The sequence below is a fragment of the Zingiber officinale genome, chromosome 8A, assembly GCF_018446385.1.
Source record: "Zingiber officinale cultivar Zhangliang chromosome 8A, Zo_v1.1, whole genome shotgun sequence".
NCBI lineage: Eukaryota > Viridiplantae > Streptophyta > Magnoliopsida > Zingiberales > Zingiberaceae > Zingiber > Zingiber officinale.
Window position 1 is genome coordinate 39,525,677 of NC_056000.1, and position 12,226 is coordinate 39,537,902.

Here is a 12,226-nt window from a genome sequence, read left to right on the forward strand (position 1 = left end):
TACTTAGCTTAAAGAGGTTTTACATAAAGGCTTAGCTTTGAAAACATTCTAGAAGAGTTATAATTTAAGAGCCAGGTCATAAATAATTTCAATTTTAAAGTTAAGTTAAGAATAACCTGAATTTTTGAAGATAAGTAAAAAATAGTTTTTAATTTTGAGGTCAAGTTAAAATTTTATTTTAACGAAAAACTAATTTTAAAACCAATTTTAAATCACTTCTCCTTAATAAATGTCTTAATAAATTTTTTTAGTTCAGGAGTCCAAGCATAAGAGGTTAAAAAAAATAATTTTCCTATCTTTCCATCTCACTTATTCTAGATAAACAAGCATGTTTAGCATATGAGTGAGCGTAAGATGGAGTTAACATTTGCAATCATAATTTTGTAATATGATTTGAGAACTAAAGATTTTTAAACCCTTTTAAATTAATTGAATAACATTCTGAAATTAATTGAATAATATTTTGAAAAAAATTTAATGATTTTGAAATGCATTTTCAAAAGATTTTTGAAATGAATTTTCAAAAGATTTTTCAAATGATTTTTAAAAGAGTTTTTTTTTAAAATAATTTTTAAAGGATTTTTAAATGATTTTAAAAAGATTTTTCAAGTAATTTTGAAATTAATTTGAATTTGAATTAATTATCAGTTTGTTTTTAATTACTTAGTCATCTCACCCGATCTGAATTTTCAATCAAGGAATCCTATAATTTTTGTGAGATGAATTGAGGTTCAATTTAAGGGTTTGGTTTAACTTTGTGTTAGATTCAGTTTTAGCTTTAGGTTCAACAAGTAAGTATTCTTTGGATAAACTTCTGGGCTATGGTGAGTCACAAGGAACTCATTAAAGTAACCATGCCTTCGAGGTTTTCCAAATAGTCCTACCCATTGAACTTAATACTAAACCTTGGTCTTACTAGTTAGGATCCATTTAAGGGTAGCTTCGGTCAGTTCCACTTGGCCAAATGCACCAGGTCGAAGCCATATCTTCCTAGACATGCGATGCCCAAGCTTCCCTAACTTACTATCATCTAAAAACTTCACCAGTACTGTGTTTCAAGTTAAATCTAACCCTTTTAATCTATCCTTACTTAACCTGTCGGGTAATCTACTCTTGTTTACCCATTTCGGGTAGATTAAGTTCGGTTACCCAGCTATTCTGGACCCTCCTTCTATTTTGAATTAATTTTGAATAATTGATTTTGAATTTTGAATTTTAATAATTTCAAATTTTTGAATTTTGAATTTTAATAATTTCAAATTTTTGAATTTTGAATTTTAGTAATTAATTTCGAATTTTGAATTTTGAGTTTTAAATTAATTTCGAATTTTGAATTTTGAGTTTTAGTAATTAATTTCGAATTTTGAATTTTGAGTTTTAAATTAATTTTGAGTTTTGAATTTTAAATTAATTTTGAATTTTGAGTTTTAGATTAATTTTGAATTTTGAATTTTGAGTTTTAAATTTCGAATTTTGAATTTTGAGTTTTAAATTACTTTCGAATTTTGAATTTTGAATTTTAAATTAATTTTGAATTTTGAATTTTGAATTTTGAATTTTAAATTAATTTCGAATTTTGAATTTTGAGTTTTAATAATTAATTTCGAATTTTGAATTTTGAGTTTTAAATTAATTTCGAATTTTGAATTTTGAATTTTAAATTTTAAATTAATTTCGAATTTTTAATTTTGGGTTTTAGATTAATTTCGAATTTTGAATTTTGAGTTTTAAATTTTGAATTTTGAATTTTGAATTTTGAGTTTTAAATTACTTACGAATTTTGAAATTTGAATTTTAAATTAATTTTGAATTTTGAATTTTGAATTTTAAATTAATTTCGAATTTTGAATATTGAATTTTGAATTTTAAATTAATTTTGAAATTTGAATTTTGAGTTTTAGATTAATTTCGAATTTTAAATTTTGAGTTTTAAATTAATTTTGAATTTTGAATTTTGAGTTTTAGATTAATTTCGAATTTTGAATTTTGAGTTTTAGATTAATTTCGAATTTTTATTGTTTTAGCTCCCCCTGGATCATAGCCTCGATAAGGTCTATTGAGGTAATGTATTTGATCCTTAGGGACCCAATACTGTCCAAGTCCAACTTGATTGATCAGGTTGGACTTGGCAACCCATGCTTGAACCATTTTTCTATTTGTTCTTTGTATGAGAGATAGGTATGACCTATATTTGTTTTTTGTTTTGTATCCTAGTCCAGTTCGATTGTAGATTGCCCTTTGTGTTCCAAGAATCATGTCAAGATTCTTGGATCCCAAGGAAAATCGTTCTAAAGTTGTCTTCAAATCCTTGACTTGACTTTTCAGGTTGGAATTCTCTTCCTCAAGTTTTTGAACTTGAGTTGAGGTTCCAGTCTGAACTGGATCCGTCAAGGATTCGTTATTAGTCGTCTCTTTAAGGAGTGTTACCTCCTTTAGAAGCGACTTGATTTGAATTTTGGACTTAGCTACGTTATGCATTAAATAATTAATTATGCAATATAACCTATTTTGACTTACAGAGGGGTTTGGCCCTTCGGAAACGGATGCGGATTCGTGGCTTCTCTCGGACTCGGCTTCCGATTCATCCTCGCTTCCGAATTTGTTGGTGTAGTCCCGGGCTGTCAAGGCGAGAAAATTCGTCTACTCTAGTTCTTCATCGTCGGATTCCTGGGAGGAAGACTCGTCCCATGTTGCCTTAATGCCTTCTTTCTCTTTGGTTTCTTTGGATCCTTCTGGTTCGGGCAGTTTGCCTTGATGTGACCTTTCTGATTGCACCCGTAGCAGGTCACTTCGAATTTAACCTTCGAGCTTGGTTGGGCCTCTTTAGACTGGATGGCCTCTCTGACATCCTTTTTGTTGAAGCCCTTCTTTTTGCAGAGCTTCTTTACCAAGCTGACTATCTCGATTGTAAGTTCATCGTCGTCTTCCGAATCTGGTTCTTCTTCTGACTCAGGTTCGGTTCTCCGCTTGATTTTTGACTCACGTGATCTCCCTGTTCCTGCAACCAAAGCCAACCCTTTCTCGGTCGGGCGTGCATTAGTCTGTTCGTGAAGTTCGAGTTCTGCAAAAAGTTCATCTAGTTTAATGGTAGATAAGTCCTTGGAGACCTTGTAGGCATCTACCATGGATGCCCACAAGGTGTTCCTTGGAAAGGCGTTTAGAGAATACCTTATGATGTCCCGGTTGTCTACCTTCTGTCCAATTGCATGAAGACCATTGAGCAGATCTTGAATCCGGGCATGGAGTTGGGCAGCTGTTTCACCTTCCTGCAATTTGATGTTAAATAATTTATTAAAAATAAGGTCTCTTTTACTTACTTTGGTGTCGGATGTCCCTTCGTGAAGTTCAATTAGCTTCTCCCACAACTCTTTGGCACTGTTGAAGGGGCCGACGCGGTTGAGTTCTTCTTTTGATAGGCCACACTGGAGGGTGCAGGTTGCCTTAGCATTAGCTTCCACCTTCTTGATCGAAGATGCATCCCAGTCCTCGTACGGTAGTGGTTTGCCGGCGCTATCAGATGGTAGTTGGAATCCGGTTTTGACAATCATCCAGACTTCAAAGTGAGACTGGAGATATGCCTCCATCCGACCCTTCCAGTACCCGAAGTCATCTCCGGTGAATAGCGGAGGGCGGGCTGTACTGTAGCCTTCTTGAAGGGCCATTTCAGATTAACCTAAAACGAAAAACAACCAACAAAATGTCTCAGGACTTGGTCCTGGCTTAGTAGTGTGGAAGAAAAAAAATGGATCACGAACTCGGGTGGTGTTGCACCAATTCCGAGAAAAACCGATTCGAGGGAAAAAGAATTAGAATATAGCTATGAGGCTAAATTCTAATCGACTCCGAAAATCTAAAAAATACCACGAAAAAATATTTTGAATGGTGGTTGCACCGATTCAAAATGACCCCGTTCTGATACCAATTGATGGATCGAAAGCGCTAGAGGGGGGGGGGGGGTGAATAGCGCTCGTGGTTATTTCATTTTTCGAAATCGTAAAAGCTTGTTCAGAAATAACGCAGCGGAAAGTAAATAAAGTGGACATGAAGGATTTACTTCATTCGGAGCCTGTGACGACTCCTACTCGAAGGCCCGCGATCCTTGATCGCTTCCGGTGGGCAACAACTATAATTCGTAAAAGCTATTACAAGTTAAGTACAATTTAAGCAAAAAAGAATATTGTACCGACAATAAAAAGACTAAAACTGAAGCTCCGGGTTGTCGTTGCAGCACTTCTGAGTCGAGACGTTAGCAGCTTGTCACAAGGAGAATGCTTAGAAGATTGTTTTATATAGCTGCACCTCAACCCTCCTTTTATATGAGGTTCCGGGCGCCTGGGACCTTTCCGGGCGCCTGGAGTGTGACGTGGCCAGCCAACCAGGTTGCTCCACGTCGCGAAGTCGCGCAGGGGATAAAAGTTGGTCCCAGGCGCCCGGACCTCCTTTTTCCAGGAGCCGCTTCTCTTGCAAAGCAAGGTTAGTCCGAGCAATTGCATACCCTGCAAGACAATGTTAGAATCTGATAATTCATAAGTGAAAAAGAGCTGACAGTCTTCGGACTGTCCGAGTCTGACTTCGGATTTCCAACCGGAAACCCTCGGTCGACCCGACGCCTACTGTTCCCTCTATGGGGAATGCGTCCTCACCTACTCCACTCAGGAGATTTACCTGATGCCAGTCCGGTCCTCCAGACCGACTGGACTTTTCGCCTAGGGTTACCCCCCTAGGACCTAGGGTTACCGCCCCCTAGGGTTTTTCTCCACCTAGGGTTACCACCCCCTAGGACCTAAGGTTACCACCCCTTAGGGTTTTCCTCCACCTAGAGTTACCGCCCCTCCACCTAGGGTTACCGCCCCCTATGACCTAAGGTTACCACCCCTTAGGGTTTTTCACCTGCCTAACCTCAGCTAGGACTTTCCTGAAACACTCATTCAAACATGTTAGATCACACACTAACTTAACTTTGAATCCTTTGCCATTATCAAAACTAAGGTTCGATCGTCGGATGCTTCCCGCACCAACACTCTCAACTATATTTTGGTTACTAGATAAACTCAGATCATGTAAATTCATTTGGAAAAATCAATCCCAAAAAAATTTAAAAAAAAATAAAAAAAAATGAAGGTTTGTTCAAGTTTGATACTTTGCAAACATTCAAAGAAAGAAAAAAAATAATAAGGGATAAAAAAATAGTTGTCGTGAGTGGAAATTATCAATTCACCACTTTGAGACCGAGTTAGGTTACTGGGGAAATGAATGCTATGTTTCTCTTGATACTAAGTATTCCTTTGAGACTTTATGTAGACGATGCATAGCATTTTTTGAGGGGAATGAACCCTGCGTGTGGCAGGTAAGTGCCTATCGTCGGAATCATAAGGAACATAATTTTATGACGACTTGACTAGACTTAGGGATTGAAACTTGATAAATCTAGGTCACTTTTGCACTGAGCACGGAGGACTACTATTTAGGTCATACTTAAACTACTTTTGTATCTTGCTCACTAATGAAATCATTTGATAGAATTAGATTGACTTGCTAGAGATTATGATGCACTATCTAACCACATGAATCTAGATTGCGGGCTTTGCTTGAGGACAAGCAAAGGTTTAAGTCTGGGGGTGTGATGTGCGCATATATTATGATCATTTACGCATGTTTTAGCACACATTCACATACTTTATTCATATATATTCATTGCATGATTGCCTCTTTCGTCTTGTATTAATTATATATATTCTATTGTTCGGATATCTGCTCTTTGTTTGATTTTGTGTTGACAGGGAGGATTTTCGGAGCAAAAATGGTGATTATCTACCCACCAAAAGAAGCCAAAGAACACGGTCGTGCAACACATGGTCGTGTGACCAGACAGAAGGGAGCAGTGCATGGTCGTGCACCCTTGAATGGTCGTGCGGCCATGGCAGAGGCAGAGCAGTGCACGACCGTGCACCCTTGCACCGCCGTGCGGCCATGGCAGAGGCGAAGCAATGCATGGTCGTGCACCCTTGCACGGCCGTGCGGCCATGGCAGAGGTGAAGCAGTGCATGGTCGTGCATCATTGCACGACCGTGCCACCATAGGCAGAGACAAAGGAATGCCCGGTCGTGCATCCCTGCACGGTTGTGCCTCAGGGAGCAGAAGCCAGAGACCACACGGCCGTGCCAATCGGCACGACCGTGCAGCTTCGCCAGAGGAGAGGATGGGCGTGGTCGTGCCAACCTTGCACGGCCATGCCATGGGTCGTGCCACGGGCCATGCGACGCCCATACCCTAGCTTATAAAAGGGTCAAGAAACCTATTCTTGGGTTCATCTTTGGTTCAGGACTTCGTCCCTCCCCTCGGGGAAAGCCGTCGAGCTTCATCCACCGCCATATCTTCACGATCCGTCCATCTCCGGAGCAAGGAAGCATCCCCAAGACATCAGAATCATCAAGCATCTCTTCTTCCTTTCCTTTTAGGGTTGTAAGTATGCTTTTCTTTATGTTCTGGGGTTGTTTTTCCCCCAGAATGGGGTAGACGTCCTCTTCTAGGATTAGGGAGTATTTGTAATGCGATGGAGATGTAAAACTATGTAGATTCACTTTGTTTCTATACGATGACTTGTTAATGTCTTGTTCATGCTTGTGTGAGATGTTTATATTTCTATTCTTTGATTGATTGATGTGGAGGATTGTTGATCCCGCAAAGGGGATACCTTAGAGCGTATTGACCAAGGTACCCTAGTGATAGGGGTAACCCTTTCCGGACATCTAAGACGTTCCCTCAAAAGGAGAGACAATCCCTTAGGAACTGCTACTCTCGTAAAGAGAGTACTATAGATCGTATACCCGAGGGGCCCTACAAGGGTAACCCGTTCACGGACGTCTAGGACATTCACTTGAAAGGAGAGGCAATTCCTCCATAAGGAAGTAGGTAACCCTACCGAACTTCTATCCTTATCCTTATTGTTCTTTACTAGATATGTATCCCAGTGATCTACCGAGGCGCCCTCGTGACAGGGGGGTTAACCGTTACAGGATTTCACAGGGATCGTCTCTACGTGATACTTAGGGATACTGGCCAATCTAACTTCCTGCAAGAGCATTGACATAGAGGATAGAAACTAAGCAATCTATGTAGTATCTCCTAGTATTATAATGAAACCGAAATCCTAGAATCCATCTCCCGAAGCTCATTCCCTCCAAGATCGATTCTCTCTCTTCTCACTTTCCTCTTCTCTCTCTCTCTTACTCTCCTTTCTCACCAATCTTAGATTTGTCTAGATAACTTACTTTGCGATATCTCTAGTGCTTAATCAGCAGTCCCTGTGGATTCGATATTTTTATTACTGATAACGAAACCATACACTTGCGGTTGCGTAACACACAGCTGGAGCCATCATCGATGTAAAAAGCCATAAGTTATCCTTGGAGATCGGCAAGGGAAAGATTGAATTTGATTTGTCCAATTCTTCCATATGCAACCCCTCTTCTCAGGGAAATTCTTGTGGAATCAGAATATACAAAGAAGGGGAGTGCAATTTCCATGAGAGTTCCCCTCCAGCAAGCAGCAAGAAATACATTTGTCCTGCACGAGCGAAACTGAAGGAGCGGGCTGGAGCATCAACTCTAGAAGGAGAGTCGTTCTCCCATGGGTTCATCCCACACTGACTGAAACAGGGTCGAGCTAAAGACCTAAAACAAGCGCTTCTTAGGAGACAACCCAAGGTTGTTCCATCATTTATTTTATTTCTTTAAGTAGATTTAGTCGAGTAGCATTACCTATTTCGTGTTCATTTTCAGGATGTGTATAATCTCCATGAGCTGGTCGTGAGCGTTTCATGGGCGTGGAGGAATCAGAGGAGCCAAAACAACAGAGGACGAGTCATTCCGAGCTTAAAGGAGGTGGTCGTGTGACCTCACACGGACGTGCAGAGCTGTGCAGAGAAGCAGAAGCCACGGGCCGTGCGACTTTATACGACCGTGTGGCTTGAGCAGAGAAGAGGAAGGAATTGGTCGTGCCATTTGGCACGGCCGTGCAGAAGACTCTAGAGAAGAAGAAGAGTTGGGTCGTTCCGTTTGGCACGGCCGTGCGACCATGCCGAGAAGAGAAAATCCTGGGTCATGCCATTCGGCACGGCCTGCGAGCCCGGCCGAGGGGAGAAAAGAAGAGGTCGTGCCATTTGGCATGGCCGTGTAGTCTGATCTAACCCGGCCGTGTCTATAAGACACGGTCATGCCCCAGCCCGTGCAGTGCCGCCTACTTCTTCCAAGAAACCCTAGCCTCTACCTTCTTCTCTCCCAAAACCCTTCCCCTCCCCATTATACCTCATCTAACCCTAATTTCTCCCTCTAGAGTCCACCTTTCCTTAATTAGATCTACATCTAGATCTAACACATTCCCAAGCCATAACTTTGGAAAAAGAAGCTAACCCCCTATTCCTCCTCTCCCCTGCTCCTATCCTCAAGGACTCATCTCCACGGAATTCTAAGCTCACCATGTCGCAAATCTTGAAGAGACTTCGCCGAGGAAGCGGTGAATCTGGAGGAGGAGACGTACCGGGAGGTGACAAAGGCAAGGGGAAGACTTCATCATCAAAAGGCAAAGGAAAGAGGGTGGCACGCGACGAAGGTAACGAAAATGAGTTTAATATTGTTTTTAGAAATCATGATAAAAAAGCTAGCTATTATAACCTTGTCGCTAGAAAAATTGTTTGCACCAAATATATGGATCCTGTCACTATGGATGTGCTAGGAATTAGGGATAACATTGATTGGATGATTAGCTCTTTAGATTGGAACGATATTATGTATAGTCATGCACCGACTTACCCTCGTCTAGTCCTTGAATTTTTTAGTTCGATTGATGTTAAATTTTCATCCGAAGAGGACTACATAGGGATAATAACTTTTAGAATGATGAACAAAGAAGTTCGGTGGACTTTTAGTGATTTTAATGATTGTTTTGGTTTACCTAGTGGTGGTGCCCGAGGATTTGATGGTGGAATTAGATGGAACGAATTTTGGAGGTCGATAACTAGATCAAATGGCCCTTATGAACCCTCTAGAGCCAAGGCATCTCGTATGCAAAACCCGGCCTTTAGGTATCTGCACCGAGTGATGAGCAAGACGATCTTTGGTCAAGGAGAAAGCGACAGGGTGGTTAGAAAAATAGAACTCTATTCTCTTTGGGCGATGTTGAAGAAAGTTGATTTTGATTCCGGATTCCATTTCTTGCAAACTCTGGTAAGGGCAGCTAAGGCATCTTCAGGGACGATAGTGTTTGGTGGATTGATCACTCTAATAGCATTTAATTTAGATTGTGAGCTTGATGGATTAGAGGTTATTCATGGCAACGACAAGATCGACATCGATTCTTGTCTTGCAATGAAAATGATTTGTCGGAATGAGAATGTGGTTGCCTTTCCTAGAAATGTTGGTTTTCCATTACCCCTTCCTTATCCCGAGCGCACTTCAGTTCGCAACCCCGCGAATTGGGTGATCAGTGAGCCAACGCCTGAGATTTTTCCCCCTTCTGCAGATACCGAGTACCACCAGGAACCTTCGTCATCTGGTGTCTCGTAACCTTCCGGACATCCGGATCCTCCTAGGCACTCTTTTGCTTACGGTACGGGACCCTTTAGTTTCGATTTTTCCGACTTCCGCACCTCTTTAGAATCCCTTCATGAGAAGCACAATACCTAGCAACAATTTTTGGAGGGTCGCTTCAAGTTATCTGACGACCAGTTTAGGGAGGTGCGAGATCATTTTTAGTTCACTAGAGACTTTCAAAGTCAGGTGGCGGGGTTTGTATAGGATTACGAGGTGGACCAGGAGAGAATGAGGTTTTTTATGGATGATATGGATATTACTCGACAACAAGTAGACGCCTTGTATCAATATCATCAACACCTTGGCCATCTTCCTGGTATGCCTGAATTTCCCCATGTCCCCCATCAGGGACCTTCTTTTCCCCCACCCTTCCATCGTATTGATTTCATCGGGACGATGAAAAGTTTAAGTCGGGGGGAGGGGGTGGGGGGAGTTGTTGCACAACTTGAGTCAAGTTTTTCTGTTGCTTTTGCATATTCTATTTGTTTTGTTTTGTTTTGGTTAGTCTATTTTTAGTTATTCGCATTTTATTTGTTTATGCCTGCACCTCATTTGCATTTTCTTTTTCTACCTATTGATTGTGAGACATATTTGAGAACATCAACCGTCGACCTTTTTCCCGACTTGTCCGATAGCAAAATTGCTAGTACTTCCTTAGTTCATGGGTTATCTGATAGTGTTAGTATGCTTAGTGTATCTCCTTTTTCTATCTTTAGTAGCATGAAATAAGCTAAGTATTGTACGGAGTCCGGCATAAGTTTTTGGCCTAACCATAAGGACCTTATTTTCACCACACTTAAGTGCTTAATCTTGGATAGTAGAAATACTTTTTGAAATAGTTATGATTCATCCAAATTGCTTAGTACTTTTGTTCCCATGGTGATTCCTTAATTACATTTTGGTTACTGGACAATCTCAGATCATGAAAGCTCATTCAGAAAAATCTAAATCCCGACATATGCATCATGCATGTGTTTCAAAAATATATATATAAATAAGAGATAAAAAAAATAGTTATCGTGTGTGGAAACTAACAATTCACCCCTTTGAGATCGAGTTAGATTACTGGAGAAATGAATGTTGTGTTTCTCTTGATTCCGAGAAGTACCCTTTAAGACCTTGTGTAATTTAAATAAAATGAACCAAGTGTGTGGCAGGTAAGTGCCTATCACTGGGAACATTAGGAACTCAATTGTATGATGACTTAACTAGGATAGAGAATTGAAACTTAAAGAGTTTGAGCTACTTACTGCACTGAGCACAAAGGACTTACGCTTAGGCCATACTTAGGTTACTCCACAGTCATGCTTATCAATGAAACTAGTTGATAGAGCCAGGCGAATGCACTAGGGATTATGAAACACTGCAGGAGTCCATGAGCATAGTTTGTAGCGTCTTGCTTGAGGACAAGCAAAGGTTCAAGTCTGAGGGTGTGATGTGCGTAAATATTATGATCATTTACGCATGTTTTAGCGCACATTCATGTACATTATACATATGCATTTGTTGCATGATTGCTTCTTTCATCTTGTATTCATCATATATACTCTTTTGTTTGGATATCTGCTCTTTGTTTAGTTTTGTGTTGACAGGAACGATTTTCAAAGCAAAAACGATGATTATCTATGCACCGAAACAAGCCAAAGAACACGGTCGTGCACCCTTGCACGGTCGTGCACCCTTGCACGGTCGTGCAGCCAAGGCAGAGGTGAAGCAGCGCATGGTCGTGCACCCTTGCACGGTCGTGCGGCCGAGGCAGAGGTAAAGCAACACACGGTCGTGCATCCTTGCACGGTCGTGGCACCCCAGACCGAGACAAGAAAACGCCCAACCATGCCTCCTTGCATGGGCGTGCCTCAGGGAACAGAGGCCAGAGACCACACGGCCATGCCAATCGGAACGGCCGTGCAGCCCTGCCAGAGAAGGAGATGAACACGGCCATGCCATCTTGGCACAGCCATGTCGCCGCGGTCGATCCCTAGTCTATATAAGGGTTTTAACCCTTATGCGCCAGGGGGGAGGCGAGCCGTCAGTTGGAGAAAATCTTGGAGCCATCTCGTGCCGTTCTGGACGCTTGTCGAACGATCTTCCACCATCACATCGACTCCAGAAGTAGAGAATCGGATCTGAAGGCTACTCGTCGTCATCGAATAAGCATACTCTTTCTTCCTATCTCTATCTGAAGATTGTATGTTTATCTACATTATGTCTTTGGGCATCTCTCCGACAACTATGGAGTAGATCCTCTGTTCTAGGAGTAGGCAGTAGTTGTGGCACGGATTGATGTAAAACTCGCATTTTGTTTATTCACGTTAGATGATCTTTTATGCTTTGTTTCAATTGCTTACCGCTTGATTGTGTAGAACTTGTTGACCTCGCATAGGAATTGTCCCTAGATCGTACACCCGAGGGGTCCTAGTGACAGGGGTAACCCGTTCACGGACATCTAGGGCACTTCCTTGAAAGGAGAGGTAAATTCTCCTCAAGGAAACGAAAGACCGAACTCAGCTCTTAACCATTATTCTTAACTTACTAATTGGAGTTGTGTCCTCTAGATTCGCTGAGGCGCCCTAGTGACAGGGATAAATCGTAACAGGCTTTCTTAGGGATATTCCTCCTCTTGGTGCTTAAGTATA